Source organism: Sapajus apella, unplaced genomic scaffold (genome assembly GCF_009761245.1).
Source record: "Sapajus apella isolate SASKATOON/1434 unplaced genomic scaffold, GSC_monkey_1.0 scaffold9, whole genome shotgun sequence".
In the NCBI taxonomy this organism is placed as follows: Eukaryota; Metazoa; Chordata; class Mammalia; order Primates; family Cebidae; genus Sapajus; species Sapajus apella.
This window is the reverse complement of record NW_022436949.1, coordinates 14,564,077-14,579,450: the sequence shown is the minus strand read 5'-3', so window position 1 is coordinate 14,579,450 and position 15,374 is coordinate 14,564,077.

Below are 15,374 nucleotides of genomic sequence, written 5' to 3'. Positions count from 1 at the left end.
TGAAGGTTTAACAGTTGTGTTAATATGAACAGAGACTGAATACTGTACCTCTGTCCAAAACATACCCTCAATGAGAAAAACAAGTTTTATTTGCTTATTTCATTGTTTTATCTCTGGTATACAGACCAGCATGTGTTAGGCTCTGAAGTATTTCTCTAATTAATTAATTAACTCATTTAATTTAAAAAATATTTTCAAACAGATTCAGAGGCCTTAGATCATGAATGTATTTGAATAGCATCTCTTTTCATGTGGTTTGAACCATGATTTAAATACTATCAAATACTAAAAGTACTTTGTTGATACTGTCATTAATTTTCTTACCTATATGAAAAAATAAATGTTTCTATTCTTTCATTGTAGTCTTATAGATAAAGAAGCTACCACGCGAAAATTTGAAATCGTCCACGCAGGCATAGGTTGATAGTAAAATGTTTATCAAGGGGATTCATAACGCTAGTGAGGGACTGTGTTGGAGGACTGCCGGCTGGGGGCTTTGTTTCCAGAACAGCACTTCTCTGGATTTCCCACCTCTGGCCAGCTAGGGTCTTTTGTTTTCACTTTCCCGCCTCTGGCAGGACAGGTAGGGGCTTCGTCTGTGAATTTCTGCTTCTGGCCCTTGAAGGTGGGGGCTCTGTGACTCAGGGTTGTAAAACAGTAGTCAATCCAGTAAAGGATTCAAAGTTTAATTAATCCAGAGGAAGTTTGAAAGAACCCCTCATTGGACGAGAACATGAATGAGGAGGGAATAACCAGAGTCAAAGCTCTAGCCATTGGAACCTTCTCCTGGTCCCCTTTCACCACTCGTGGATGCTGTCCTTTCACTCTGCCTGATAAATCGCACTATCGCACACTCTTTGGGTCCACAAATTCTATTTAAGCTGTAACACTCACCGCGATGCCGAGCCCCCTTTCCTCATTCTTCAGAGTTAGGAAGGCCAAGAGCCCGGTTCCGGTTGTAGCTACATCGCTTCTATGGTGGCCTAGCAGTTAGGACTCTTGGTTTTCACCCAGGCAGCCCTGGTTTGACTTCCAGTATGGGAACCAGGGAATCCAGCTGTAGCATCTCCGGTTATGCTAGCAAGAAACAGTAAATAATCTTATTGGAATTTTCAGTAGCGGGAAGATGGTATAGACCATTTACTTGCCCTCCCTTCCAACTAACAACAATTATAAACCTTTGAAATACTACCAGAGGCAAGCAGGAAAAAAAAAAGAAAGAAAAAAGAAAAAGAAAAACGTTTGAATGTTAATAGGAAGAGTATTAACTGGTTTTGCATTCCAAAACTAGAGGAACAACAGAGTGACTGGAGGTATTGTATACATATACACTAATCCACCAGAAGGCAGCTAACCAGAGCCAGTGTTTCTCTATCCCAACTTGAAATAAAAGGCACTCCATGTAGGTCTATTTTTTCCCAGACAGAATGGGAGCCCTTCCAATAACACTAGACTTGTTTGTATGCACATTGGGAAGCTCTGTAAGTGGAAAGGGTTAGGGGAAGCATTCTTCTTTCCTACAAAGCCTGAGACTGTAAAGTGGCGTAATAAACACAAAGGCACATGGGACTGCCAAGAGAGACCACAACATCAGCCTTGTCTGTGAAGTCTCAGTGGCCCCCTGAAACTCCCTTCCCACCCCTCACTAGTAACAGTGGGGTGGGCAGGATAAAACCTGGGAAAAAAACAGAAGTATCCTTGCCCAGAAAGTGCTCTCATCCCTCCTAGGCAGAGGGAATCTCATAACAAATTCCTGGAGAGGGAAGTCCTCTTAGGTCTGATACTCCCTCCTCTAACTGGAGGTCAGTGGGATAAGTATGAGGAACTGGCAGGAGAGACCCAGCCATATCTGGTAGCCTGGCCCAGAGAGTCCCCTTGTTTCTTCTGGTCTGAGAATCCTCTCCTCTGTCTAGACACGTGGGGCAACTGTGGGCCGTTGGTATGGAGATTCCACCACAGCAAGTCTCTGACTAAAGAAATATCTTCATCTCCCAGGGCCTGGGACTCTCTTCCCCAACAGAAAAACACCCGGAGGTCCAGCTCAGAAAAACTTCTGATCCATCATGGAGCACACGCAGGGACCAATAGATGCCCTAACGGCATTGGATAAACCAAGCCAAACAAAATAATACCACAAAGACTCGGAAACTTCAACTGCCCTTTGAACCAGAATCCACAAAAGTAAGCCAGGACCTAAATGCTAAACATAAACAGAGTAACTGCCTTCTAAAAGGAAAGATTTAAATAGGACATAGAGTCTCCTAACAGAATAGACAAAATGCACCACATATAATTAAATCCCCTGTCATACCAAGAATGAAGAAAATCATACTTTAAATAAGAAAAGATAAACAACTGACATGAACACTGTGATAGATTAGATGTTTGGAATTATCTGCCATTATAAAATGATCCAACAATCAATTGCACATTTTCTGGAAACAAATGAAAAGATAGAGAATCTCAGCAAAGAAACAGAAGTTAATTTTTAAAGCCTACTGGAAATTATAGAACAGAAATAAATTAGAAACGACAGAGAATAGAATCAATGAACTTGATCCAATGTACCCAGTTCAGCCTTTACCCAAGCTGAACAATGGAGAGAAAATAGACCAAGAAAAAATGAACAAAACAGTAGAAACATGTGGGACAACAAAAGATACAAGATTTGTTTCATCAGCTTCCAGAACAGGGAAAGAGTATGAGACAGAATAATACTGAAAGCAATAATGGCTTGAAAACTTTTCAAGTTTGTTTAAAACACACACATATACAAACACACGCACACCCGGCTACGGTTTCAAGAAACTGAATGAAATTCAAAGGCACTAAAGACAAAGAAATCTATACTAAGACATAACATAGTCAAACTTCTGAACATTTTGAAAAATAAAGAAATAAATCTTGAAAGCTGCCAGAGAGAAACAACTTAAAAAGGAACATAGATTGTAATGTCAGCAGATTTCTCATCTGAAACCATGGAGTCCAGAAGAAGTCCACATTTTTCAAGTGCTGGAATAAAAAGAAAACAAAGCAAACAAACAGAAAAAACCAACCCTGTCCACCGCAAATTTTATATTAATTCAACCTTCAGGAATGAAGGGGAAATGGATACATTTCAACTATAGGAAAATTTTAAAACTTTGTTGCCAGCAGACCTATTCTTCAGGAATGGCTACAGGCAGTTCTTTGAGCAGTGTATTAGTCTGTTTTCATGCTGCTAATAAAGACGTACCTGAGACTGGGTAATTTATAAAAGAAAGATATTTAATTGATTCACAGTTCCACATGTCTGGGAGGCCTCACAATCATGGCAAAAGGTGAATGAGGAGAAAGTCACACTTTACAGCGTAGTAGGGAAGAGAGTGTATGCAGGGGAACTCCCACCTATAAAACCATCAGATCTCATGAAACCTATTCACTAGCAGAACAGCATGGAAAAGACCCACCCCCATGATTCCATTACCTCCCACTGGGTCCCTCCCATGACACGTGGCAATTATGGGAGCTACAATTCAAGATAAGATTTGGGTGGGGACAAAGCCAAACCATATCAAACAGGAGAGAATGATAATTTTGGAGCATCAGGAAGAAAGGAGGAATATAAAAAGAAAAGATACATGGGTATATAAAAGACTGTTTTTTTCTTTCTGCATTTTAAATAAGCTCACTCTACTGCTACACCTCACCTTTGTTTATCATATTTTAGTCTCCTTGGTTTTCTTTCCTTTCTTAACTATGTCACCCTCATTCTTATCTTGGGTAGGGCTTTTGCACAAGGTGCACGCACTATGTGGGGACATCTTCCCGCCCTTTTGTTCCCTCCTATCCCTCTGCAAACCAGGCCTTGAGACAGAGCAGAAACCCTTATTAAGGGCCTTCCAAGTCCCTCAGTCATTGAATAAATAAAAGATCTTGAGTCTGTTCCAGGGAAATTTCAGGCACCTAACTAGTCTTGAAAAGTAAATGAGCAACCTGATAAGAATGAAGACAGTAACTGTGAAAAGAAAATAAATCTTGGGACCCCCAAATCACTGAACTAAAGGAAAAAGTCAAGCTGAGAACTGCTTCGGGCAAACCTGCCTCCAATTCTACTCAAAGTCACCCCTCTGCTCACTGAGATAGATACATATCTGCCTCCTTTGGAAAGGCTAATCAGAAACTCAGAGGAATGTTATCCCTCATCTCTCACCTATCTATGACCTGGAACATCCCTCCCTGCTTGGCATCTTTCTGTTTTTGCTTCAAATTGTCCCGCCTTTCCAGACTGAACCAATGCACTTTTTACATATATTGATTGATGCCTCATGTATCCCTAAAATGTATGAAACTAAGCTGTGCCCCAACAACCCTGGGCACATGTCATCAGGACTTCCTGAGACTGTGTCACGGGGAACGTCTTCAACCTTGGCAAAATAAACATTCTAAATTAACTGAAGCCTGTCTCAAATTCACAATTTTGGGGGTTCACATAACAATAGTCTCCCAAGCAAGACACAGCAACTAAAAAATAATATCTTAACATATTTTCTTGAGCTGTTTTTTAGAAACTCCCACCAGATGGAAAATGCTGACTGCTGTAACACAGACCACAGATAAGGAGGAATTGGCTACTGAACTCTGACTGCAGTTCTTTGCTGTACATTCTTTCTGAGGGGACTGAAGAGGGTCATAGCCACAGGGCAAACCAATGGTCAACCTCTGTGTATTGGTTTGAAACTTTGCCTGCAACTTCTGCTTTCCTAAGATGTACCCCTGCCTTCAAAATCTCCTGCTTGTAAAGCACTGGGGAGTTTGGGTCTTAAGCATCAGCTGTCCATCCTTCTTGCTTGGTACCTGCGATAAATGACTTTTGCTTTCACTGCAAATCTTGGTGTCAGTGTCTGACTTTACTGTGCTGGGTGAGTGAACCTATTAGGTATGGTAACAGCATTTCCAACTTTTGATCTAAATACTGACTTTCAGCATTTCTCAAAATAGCCTATGTAAGGTGAATCATTTGTTGATTTAGTTTATTTGTGGGTTTTCTACCTGCAGGTACTGTTATCTCCTCAATAACACTGTTCTTATTGGTAATTATGTGTGAATTTGACTAATGTTAGTTGCCTTGCTGGACCATAGGCTCCATTAAGATAGAGTTATTATGGTTTGTTTATTGCTCTGCGCCAATGCTTAGATGAAGACTTGGCATGCAGTGATTCTATCTTTGCCTATCCTGCTCCACTCTCCTCCTGTTTCTCCTCTTATATAAAGCTCTTCTTCCATCTGCATTTTGTTGCCTTTCCTTCCAAATCCTTAGAAACTACACAATTTTCCTTTTAAAATTAATCTCTTTTTCTTCACTAATTCTTTCCTATTAACTTTTAAATCTTTTCCATTGGCCGTCCGTAAAACCAAAGCAAACTCAACTAAATCTAAACCCCAGATTCTTTACACTTCTCCAGCTATGGGAGTAATTGTCCTTTTCCTTCACAGCCCATGTTTGCTGAATTCCACTTAGCCATCTGCTTATTGAGTTTTCAGTTCCCATCCAGCTATAAAAACGATATTGCTAAAATAATTTTTACACCTGTCAGAAAAAAAAAAATAGGCCTTCTCTTATAAGACCTCTCTGCAATGTTCCATGTCTGATCTCTTCTAATCTGGAGATATCCACCCTGGGTTCTCATTATTTCTTTAATCTCTTTCTTATTTACTCACTTTCCTCAACCTAAACAGTAAATTTTGGATTTCTCCAAGTATAGATCTTAATGCCATTCCCAAGCTCAACATGCAAATAGTTTATTCATACCCATACCTGCAACAACTGACTAGATGCAGATTTTTCACAGATTAATGTTGCTAACGTGTAATAAAATATCTGGCTGATCATTGTCCTTGGCTCCTAGATGGTGCCCTCAAATATTTGAAATTTCCTTAGTGATAGGAGTGAATTTATTATTCATTATGAGCCCTTTGGAGGACACTTGATGGTTAATTCTAACAAGGTAACTCAGGGCAGACCTTAAATAGTTTGTGCAAATTAGGTAACTCAGGATGAGACCCGGCTATACCAGAAAGACCAGCCATGTGATTACAGGATTGAGATGTTGAGACAAGAGTCATCAGTCTGACCTCTGGAGAGGAGAGGAGAGCTGGAGTTTGAGCCCTGTGACAAATGATTCAATCAATATTACCTACATAATAAAACTCAATAACAACTCTGGATCCTGAAGCTTGGAAGAGTTTCCCTGATTGGCAGTACTCTGCATATTGCCACATGTCAGTGTGCTGGGAGGTTAATGTGTCCTGATCCCAAGAGGAGAGGACAACAGAAACTCCATATTTGAAACCACCTGAGACCTTTCTCTGTGTGCCTTTCCCTTCGGCATATTCTGATTTGAAGAGTTTTTCTATAATAAAATCGTATTTATAAATTTAGAACTTTCTTAAATTCCATGAACTCTAACTTATTGGAGCTGATGAGATATGGATTACCCCAAATTATTAGCCACCTGGTGCAAAGTGAGGATGGCCTGGGTACCCCGAACTAGCAACTGCATGAAGTGAGAATAGTCTTATGGGGGACTGGGCCCTTAAACTGTGAAGTTTGGACTAAATCCAGGTAGTTGGTATCAGAAGTCATGGCAGGTAGTCTAGACTCTTTCCTCCATATAAAATAATTATGTCCAACTGCCAACCAATAACTCCTCTTAAATAGCTGAGAGCCACCAGTTAATCAACCTGTGCCAACTAAATTCATTGTCTTTCCTTCCTAGTCTGCCTTTTTGCAGAAATGCTTATAGTATTGAACGATTTTAACACCTATGGACTAACACACAAAAGAGAGATGAAGTCTTTCTACACTAGTCCCATTCTTTTACCCAATCCTCCAAATATCTATTTTTATGTTTTGAGGTATAACTATTTACCTTAAATGTATTTACCACAGCCATTTGCATAAATAATCATCATAATCAAGTTACTATTTTTACTCATTTGGATTTCTGTCATAGACACCTAGATGATTTCACTGGTTCACACTTCCATTCTGCATTCTATTAATAAGAAATAGTGATTGCTTTTTAAAAATAAAAATATAATCATTCATTTCCTTACATCTTTTTCCTACATCTATGCTTTAATGATACATAGTTGCTCCTAAATTATTTAAAGAGATCAGAAAGACCCAGCATGGAATTCTCTACCACTGCCCTGTAGCTATAATCATACATCATACTACATACTCGATTTCAGTCTCTATTCTAGCAATACAGAGTGTCTTATATTCTGCAAAACTCTACCTGTTCCTTCTTGTAGCAAAAACTTTATGCTTATGAGTCCTTTCCTTTACAAATGTACTTCTTTTTCTTCTTCATTTGTTACCTCTCATGTAGCATTCAGATTGAAGTTCAGGCAAAATTTACTGGAAGAAGCTTTCTCTGACTTTGTAAATCTGATCCTTTCATAACACATAAGTATTTTCTTTGCGGCTTTCAGAAAGGTTGCATTTTTCTAGTTAATTCTCTTACTATATGGCTAATGTTTCTCTCAGCAGACAGGATCTCTATGATGCCTATTTCTTAAAACATTTTATCACCAGTTCTTTATGTTTACTAAGACCTTAATATTTGTTGAATTATTTTTTCAATACTTTAATGAAAAATATGAACTTGTTTATTTTTAATGAATGAGAAAAGAAAAGGAATCGATTAACAGATGCCAAATTTTATTCTCTTATCATCCAACCAGACATTCAGCTAGCAAATACCAGTATTTTATGAATAAATTCATATTTTTAACACTGTATGCAGAAAAATCATACATACTAGAAACAGGGATAATGATTTTCTGCAGAACTGAATTTTGGTAAAAGTTATCATTTTATGAAAAAATTCAAATATCACCCCTAAGGTCTTCAACATGATTGTAGTCACCTCATCTTTTGAGATTTAAATACAATTATATCACCTTCATCTGGTGCATTCAAAGAAAATTTGCTATCATTACAAATAAATATGGGAAATCTAGAAGGATTTACATTTACCCTCATCACCTGTTTTTATGTTCAAGCTGTTCCTGAATTCTCGACTTCCACTTTTGTATTTGGGTTTTTTTGCATATATTTCCTTTCCTTACAGTTTTATCTCCACACAGAAATTCCTTATAAATCATTTTCTTTAAAAATAATACTGCCAGTAAGCATGGTTAGCTGACTTTTACTTAAATGAGTTTGTGTGGCAAATAACATAGGTGCCTTTATATTGAAACATTTTCACTTATATCAACATTGCATTAAAAACAACTGAATTGTGCTTTTCTCAATTTGTGCCAGCCTTCTGTCTTTCACTGGATTCTATCTACCTCTTCTCCTGGAAGCCTCTTTAATTCTTTTGAGCCACAGATAGTCTTATTCTGCTATAACATTTAATAATGGTAATAATAATTGTAATAAACCATGCACAATTTCACGCCATTCTTCAGTAGTTTGACTTAGGATGCATTGAATAAGCCCACTCCTCTGTGAACCTGCCCAGTGTTCTAACTTTTCATGGTCATACATCTCATCAGGTTGTTCTATTATTTTATTTTATTTTATTTTATTTTACTTTTTCAGACAGAGACTTGCTCTGTCACCCAGGTTGGAGTGCAGTGGCATGATCACAACTCACTGCAGCCTCTGCCTCCCAGGTTTCAGTGATTCTTCTGCCTCTGCCTCCTGAATAGCAGGGATTACAGGTGCATGCCACCACGCCTAGCTAAATTTCCTATGTTTAGTAGACACGGAGTTTCGCCATATTGGCCAGGCTGGTCTTGAACTCCTGACCTCAGGTGATCCTCCCACCTCGGCCTCCCAAAGTGCTGGCATTAGAGGCATGAGTCACTGCGCCTGGCCAGGTTATTCTATTTTTTAAGAAAAAGTCCACTTGTTTAGAAGAATTAGGAAACTGACTTCAGGAATGATGAGTTTTGCCATGCAATACGTACCTCTTCTTAAAGGAGAAGTTAATGATGAGATCAAATAGAGTTATAAGAAAGAAATTTGAAAAAAGTGAATTTCATTAAAAAAGTAGGCATTCCTCAATTTATTTAACACTGAATATATATGACTTACACAGAAACATTAACTCAACATCATTGCTACAAACTAGAAACCAGCATGAATATGCTAGAGGCTTATCTCAATTTAGTACCCAGTTATTCTTTCCAGAAAATGCTAAATTACATAAAAGCTAACATTGCCCCACAAATGTGAAATTATCATTTCATATCTTAGTGGTATCTTTGATTATTTTAGTGCCTACAAGTAATAAGTAATTAGTTCCTAAAATGATAAACAAATATCCATTTTTTGAAACGTATTAATACATATTGGCTATGCCACTTTTTATAATTTTATTTTCAATGAATTAGTAGGTACACCATTCTTTTTTTCTTTTAGTTCCTAATAAAATCTTAAGTTTGGAGAGCAATAGATGAAAGAAGTTTCAGAATAGTGACAAAAGCACATAAAATAATTGTATCCCAAAAGACTAAAGTTATTGCTCAAATAGATTTCAAGGTTTCAGGTTTTCCAACTTCCAAAATACTTTTCATATGGTAAGTTTAGTGTTTTGGCACTAGCACTGATAGTCACTTTAGTGACAGAAATATTTTAACTCTAAGCGCAATAAAGTGGATATAAATAAGTGTGTATAGTTTGTTAAATTTGGCATATTAAATCACTTTGAGATTTTAAAAGATGAATTTAAATCCCTCAATTTCAGGGAAACTTTCCTCATGCCTTTTAATATATAATTTTGAGAAAATAAAAATTAAGATACAAGTAAATAAAAATAAACCATTTTTTTCTGCTCTAATAAATGACAAGACTTGCATAATACATAGAAAATTATGTGAATGATTTTCAGAGCTTTGTCATTCAGTAGAATAATTTACATGCGAGTCCAGAGTAGCTGCCAGAAAGGAAAAGAACAAAAGACAAATGAGTGTCTTTTCCAAATGTTACAAATCAGGTAGAGAATGTTAATTAAAGAGACAGGACAATATTCCCAAAAGGCAATTTGATATCATGTACAAAAATCTTTGAAAATGTACATATCCCCTAGTCTAGGAATTTAACTTTAGGAAATGAGATTCATCTTTTTCTAAGAAGTATATACGCTGTAATCGGAATTGGAAAAAGCAATCCTAAAATGTATATGGAATAATAAAAAAAAAAGAGTATGAACATCCAAAGCAATTCTAAGCACAAAGAATAAAGCTGCAGGTATCCCCTTACCTGACCTCAAATTATACTATAAGGCAATAGTAACCAAAACAGCATGGTACTGGAAAAAAAACAAAAAAAAAAAAAAACAAAAAAAAGCAAAAACCACTCTGATCCACAGGATAAAATAGAGAACCCAGAATTAAAGACACATATCAACCAACTGAGGTTTGATAAAGTCAACAACATATACTCTAAGGAAAGTACACCATATTCAATACATGGCTTTAGGAAAGTTGGGGAGCCATAAGAACAAGAATTAAACTGAACCCCTATGCCTACCATATACAAAAATTAATTCAAGATATATTAAGGACTTACATGTGAGACCTATAACTATAAAAATCCTAGAAGGCAAATAATTTATGACTGAGTTATCAAAAAGAAATCCAACAAAACCAAAAATAGACAACTAACACTAAGCTAAACAGCTTCTGCACAGCAAAAGAAATAATCAACAGAGTAAATAGACAACCTACAGAATGAGAGGAAATATTTGCAAGGAATGCATCCAACAAAGGGCTAATATCCAGAATATAGAATGAACTCAAACAAATCAACAATCAAATACATAAATAACGCCATTAAAAAGTGGGCAAAGAACACAAACAAACATTTCTCAAAGAAGACATAGAAGTGGCCAGCATACGTATAAAAAATGTTCAACAGCACTAATCATCAAAGAAATGCAAACTAAAATTGCAGTGGAATACTACACTATCCCAGTCAGAATGACTATTATTAAAAAGTCAAAAAACAGCAGATGTTGGTGAGAATGCAGAGAAAATGGAATACCTATACACTATTGGTGGGAATGTAAATTATTAAAACCTCTATGGAAAACAGTATGGAGACTTCTCAAAGAACTAAACATAGAACTACCGTTCCATCCAGTAATCCTACTACTAGGTATCTCTTCCAAAGGGAAAGAAATCATTAAATCAAAAAGACACCTGTGGTCCTGTTTATTGCAGAACTATTCACAACAGCAAAGTCATGAAATCAACCTAAGTGCCCATCAACAGATGATTGGATTTAAAAATGGGGTATATATCATGGAATACTACTCAGCCACAAAAACAAATGGAATCATGTCTTTTGCAGCAACATGTATGGAACCGGAGGCCATTATTTTTAGTGAAATGACTCAAACAGAAAGTAAAAAACTGCATGTTCTCACTCATAAGTGGGAGCTAAACAGTGGGTACACATGGACATAGAGTGCAATAATAGACATTAAAGACTTTAGAAGGGGAAAGATGGGAGGGTAGTGAGGGATGAAATGTTACCTACGGTGTCCAATGTACACTATTCGGGTGATGAGTATATGAAACGCCTAAACTTCACCACTATACACGATATCTGTGTAGAACAACTTATTTATATCCCTAAATCCATAAATATAAAAAAAATTTTAAGAAGAGAAGGGAAAAAGGTATACCATCAGAAACAAGAGCCAAATATTTACTCTTGATCCCATTATTTGTAACTTTTTAAAAATTCAAATAATTCAAACACTTAAGAATAAATGATTACTTAATTAAACTAATATGTTGCATATAACAATTAGATGTCATGAGAAATAAACACTGTTAAATTGTTAAGTAAAAAATCCAATTGAATCAATATTATGATATGACATATACATATATATGTGCCATCTATATTAGAATATCTGTGTTGAAATTCATTTTGTTTCTATTAACTCCATACAGAAATCATATATATATATATATATATATATATATATATATATAATTTAAAGCTGGATGCCCAAACTGATAAAATAGTCTTACTTCTAGCATTAATATAGAGCTGCATGGCCCTTGAGTTAATATTTATCAAATAGCTGCTTTCAATGAGGCAATGTGTGGTGGCTTTATATAAATATATGGGTACGTGGGAGAAGTGAGTGGGTACATGTGGGTATAAAATTATATATATATATATATATATACATGTATAAATAAAACTTCTTGTAGAAGTGGTACTTTTTTCTCAATATCTAAATGCTTATGTTACAAAACACTGTCATCATTTGCCTTATCTATTTTAATCCCCAAAATAATCCTAAGGAGAAAATGATATTATCTCTGCTTGACAGAATGTTCACTAAATTTTATCATATATTATTTCTAATCTTCATAAAATTAGACATGATAAATAACATTATCAAAATTATATAGATTCAGAAAATGAAGTTCAGAAAGTTTTAAAAATTGCCCAGGGCCACATATCTCTAATTGTCATCAGGAATTAAACCAAGATCTCCCTGACTTTACAACTAAAATATCAAATTTAGTTATCAAATTTGTTCAAATAGAAAAATGAAGCAAGAAGTAGAGAAAGACCCAAGGTCACACAGTGATTCAAAGCATGCAAACCAAGGTTATCTGGGTCTATATTATCTGAAGGCAAAGTCAGTTACAGCCTGGCCCTTTATGAATGGAGTTAAGATCAAAGAGATTCAGATCCCCTTTCTCCAGGCAAATTCAACTGTTATCTGATTGCTATTGACTTCCCACCCTATCCCTAGACCCTCAGGACCTAAAGTGAGACTGGACAGCAACACATACCCTGATGCATCCAGTTTTCTCATTACTAACCAAGTGTCTTATCTTCTTTTAATCTCATTTTCCTCTTTCTAAAATGATACTTTACAGTAGTGGAAGGATGTAGACATGTGCAAACAGGACAGTGCCCCACACCGAGGAAAAAATCTAATAAAAATCTTGCTTTCCTGTATATTCCCTTTACCTTCACTAGCCTCTCATCCTGTTTCTCTATTTCTAATTTTACTTATGCTTTAATGCTCCGCTTATATGCCTTCTTCCTTCAGAAAGCTGTGTTTTACACTCTAGGAGACATTTCACCCACTACTGAATTCTGAAAGCCTTTTGTCTATACCTTTATAGTGACCATGATATTTTTACTTTGTATCAGAATCAGATTGATACACGTATTAACCTCCTACTTGGCAATTGGCCCCTCATGAAAACTTAGCGTTGTTCAAAATTCATGAAGAACTTCTTAAGAGTCAGTATTTATTAAGTCAGTAGAGATTCAGAGAAAAAAAGCAGAATACATGCTATAAAACATCTCACAGTCTGGTAAGATTAAGCCAGTTTTATAGCCTTCAACTCCCAGCACGATGTTAGTGGTAACACATCATTTAAGTACTCCCCTGTGGATGAACAAAGAAATGAATTAATTGGTTATTTGGCTTATTTACGGCCAGGATTGTCACACTCTTTATTAACCAGCTAATTGTTAAGTAATTAAGTTTTTACAAGTGTATTTTGAAATATATGTGTAAATATGTTTTAAATAGAGAAGATTTTTGACTTCTGATGGAGTTGCCTCTCAATAAACCATCATAAATTGAAAATATTTTAAGTTGAAAATGCACTTAATACACCTAATCTACTGAATATTATAACTTAGCCTAACCCACCTTAAATATTCTCAGAACACATACATTAGCCTACAATTTGGCAAAACCATCCAACACGAAGCTTCTTTTATAATAAAGTATTGAATGTCTCATGTCATTTATTCAATACTGTACTGGAAGTGAAAAACACAATGGTTGTATGGGTGCTCACCATTAATGTACACAGCTGACGGCACACTGAGCCTGAGGAATGTTCGTAGTATTTAACTAAAAGTAATTGCTGGATGATGGGGATGCTACAGCCACAGGGTCATCAATTTTTCTCTCTTCTGATGAGACTCGGGAACAGCTGGTAGAAGGCACTGATGATCACTTGCTGATGGCTTAGCAGGCATAGTGTTCTTTAGGAAGGCCTCAAGTTTTAACTGTACAGCTTGTTTCTCCTTTATATTATCATCTAAAAAAAAATGCTAGCAACACAGTCCTCTGTAGAATATCAAGTTGTTTATACATGTGACCATGGGGCTGACTGGGAGCTGTGGCTCAGTGTTGCTGCCTAGCATCACAAGAGAGCATCTTACTCCATATTGCTAGCCTGAAAATGGATCAAGCTACATAACTTGAAATACAGTCTCTATTAAGTATGTATTGCTTCCAAACCATCATAACGTGAGAAAATTGTAAGTCAAAGCATTGTAAGTAATTTTTAATAAATATACATATATACGTGTGCATGTATATGCGACGAATAAAACAAATTTCTCAACAAGAACTTTACCCAGTAATCTTAGCTACCTCAAAGAAAGACAAAAGGAAACTGAGAAATTGCCTGTTCTTCCTAACAAGAACTTCTTTGCTGATAACCTTAAAACTTAGCTAAAGACTTTGAAGTGGCTGAAATTTGGGCTTTGGACAAACTTGCATCAAAATTGTGGCTCTACCTACTACACATATTAGCTAGGAAAAGAAATCAGCAAATTAACTATGACCCTAATCACAATCATCACCAAAAAGCTGAGAATTACCAGATGTTTAGTATACCAGATGTTATGTTAAGCACCTACTACATATTATCTAGTTTAATCTTCATTAAATCATTGAAATAAGTATTAGACCACATGGACAACTGAGGTCCCGGGAAATGAATTAATTGAATTCAAAATCCTGTCTGACTCCAATGGCTGGACGCTTAAGTACAAGCAACATGGTGCTTCCTGTTTGAATTCATTTCCTTTATCAATAAAAAGAGTTAATTACATTGAACAGGGCTGTTGATAAAATTGAATATATAAAATCATATGAATGATTTGGAACAGCAATAAACTAATTCAGTAAACTAAGGAAAAATAAAAAACAAAATAATATAGCCATGTAAGCTGTGAGTATTAGAATCAACCCTTGGGATTTAGTCCTACCTTTTTAGGTTGCCAATAAATTGACTAAGCAATTGAAAGTTTCAGTGACTTCCAAAGAATTCAAACAACTAGGTGGTACAAATAATAGAAGCTGTATTGGGGTCAGAAGCAGTGGCTCATGCCTGTAATCTTAGCACTTTGGGAGGCCAAAGCTGGAGGATTGCTTGAGGCCAGAAGTTCAAGACCAGCCTGGGCAACATAGAGATGCCCTATCGCTCCAAAAAAAAAAAAAAAAAAAAAAAAATTGTGAATAGTGAGCTGGGTAAGTGACACACACTGTAGTCCCAGCTCTTCAGAAGGTTGAGACGGAAAGACC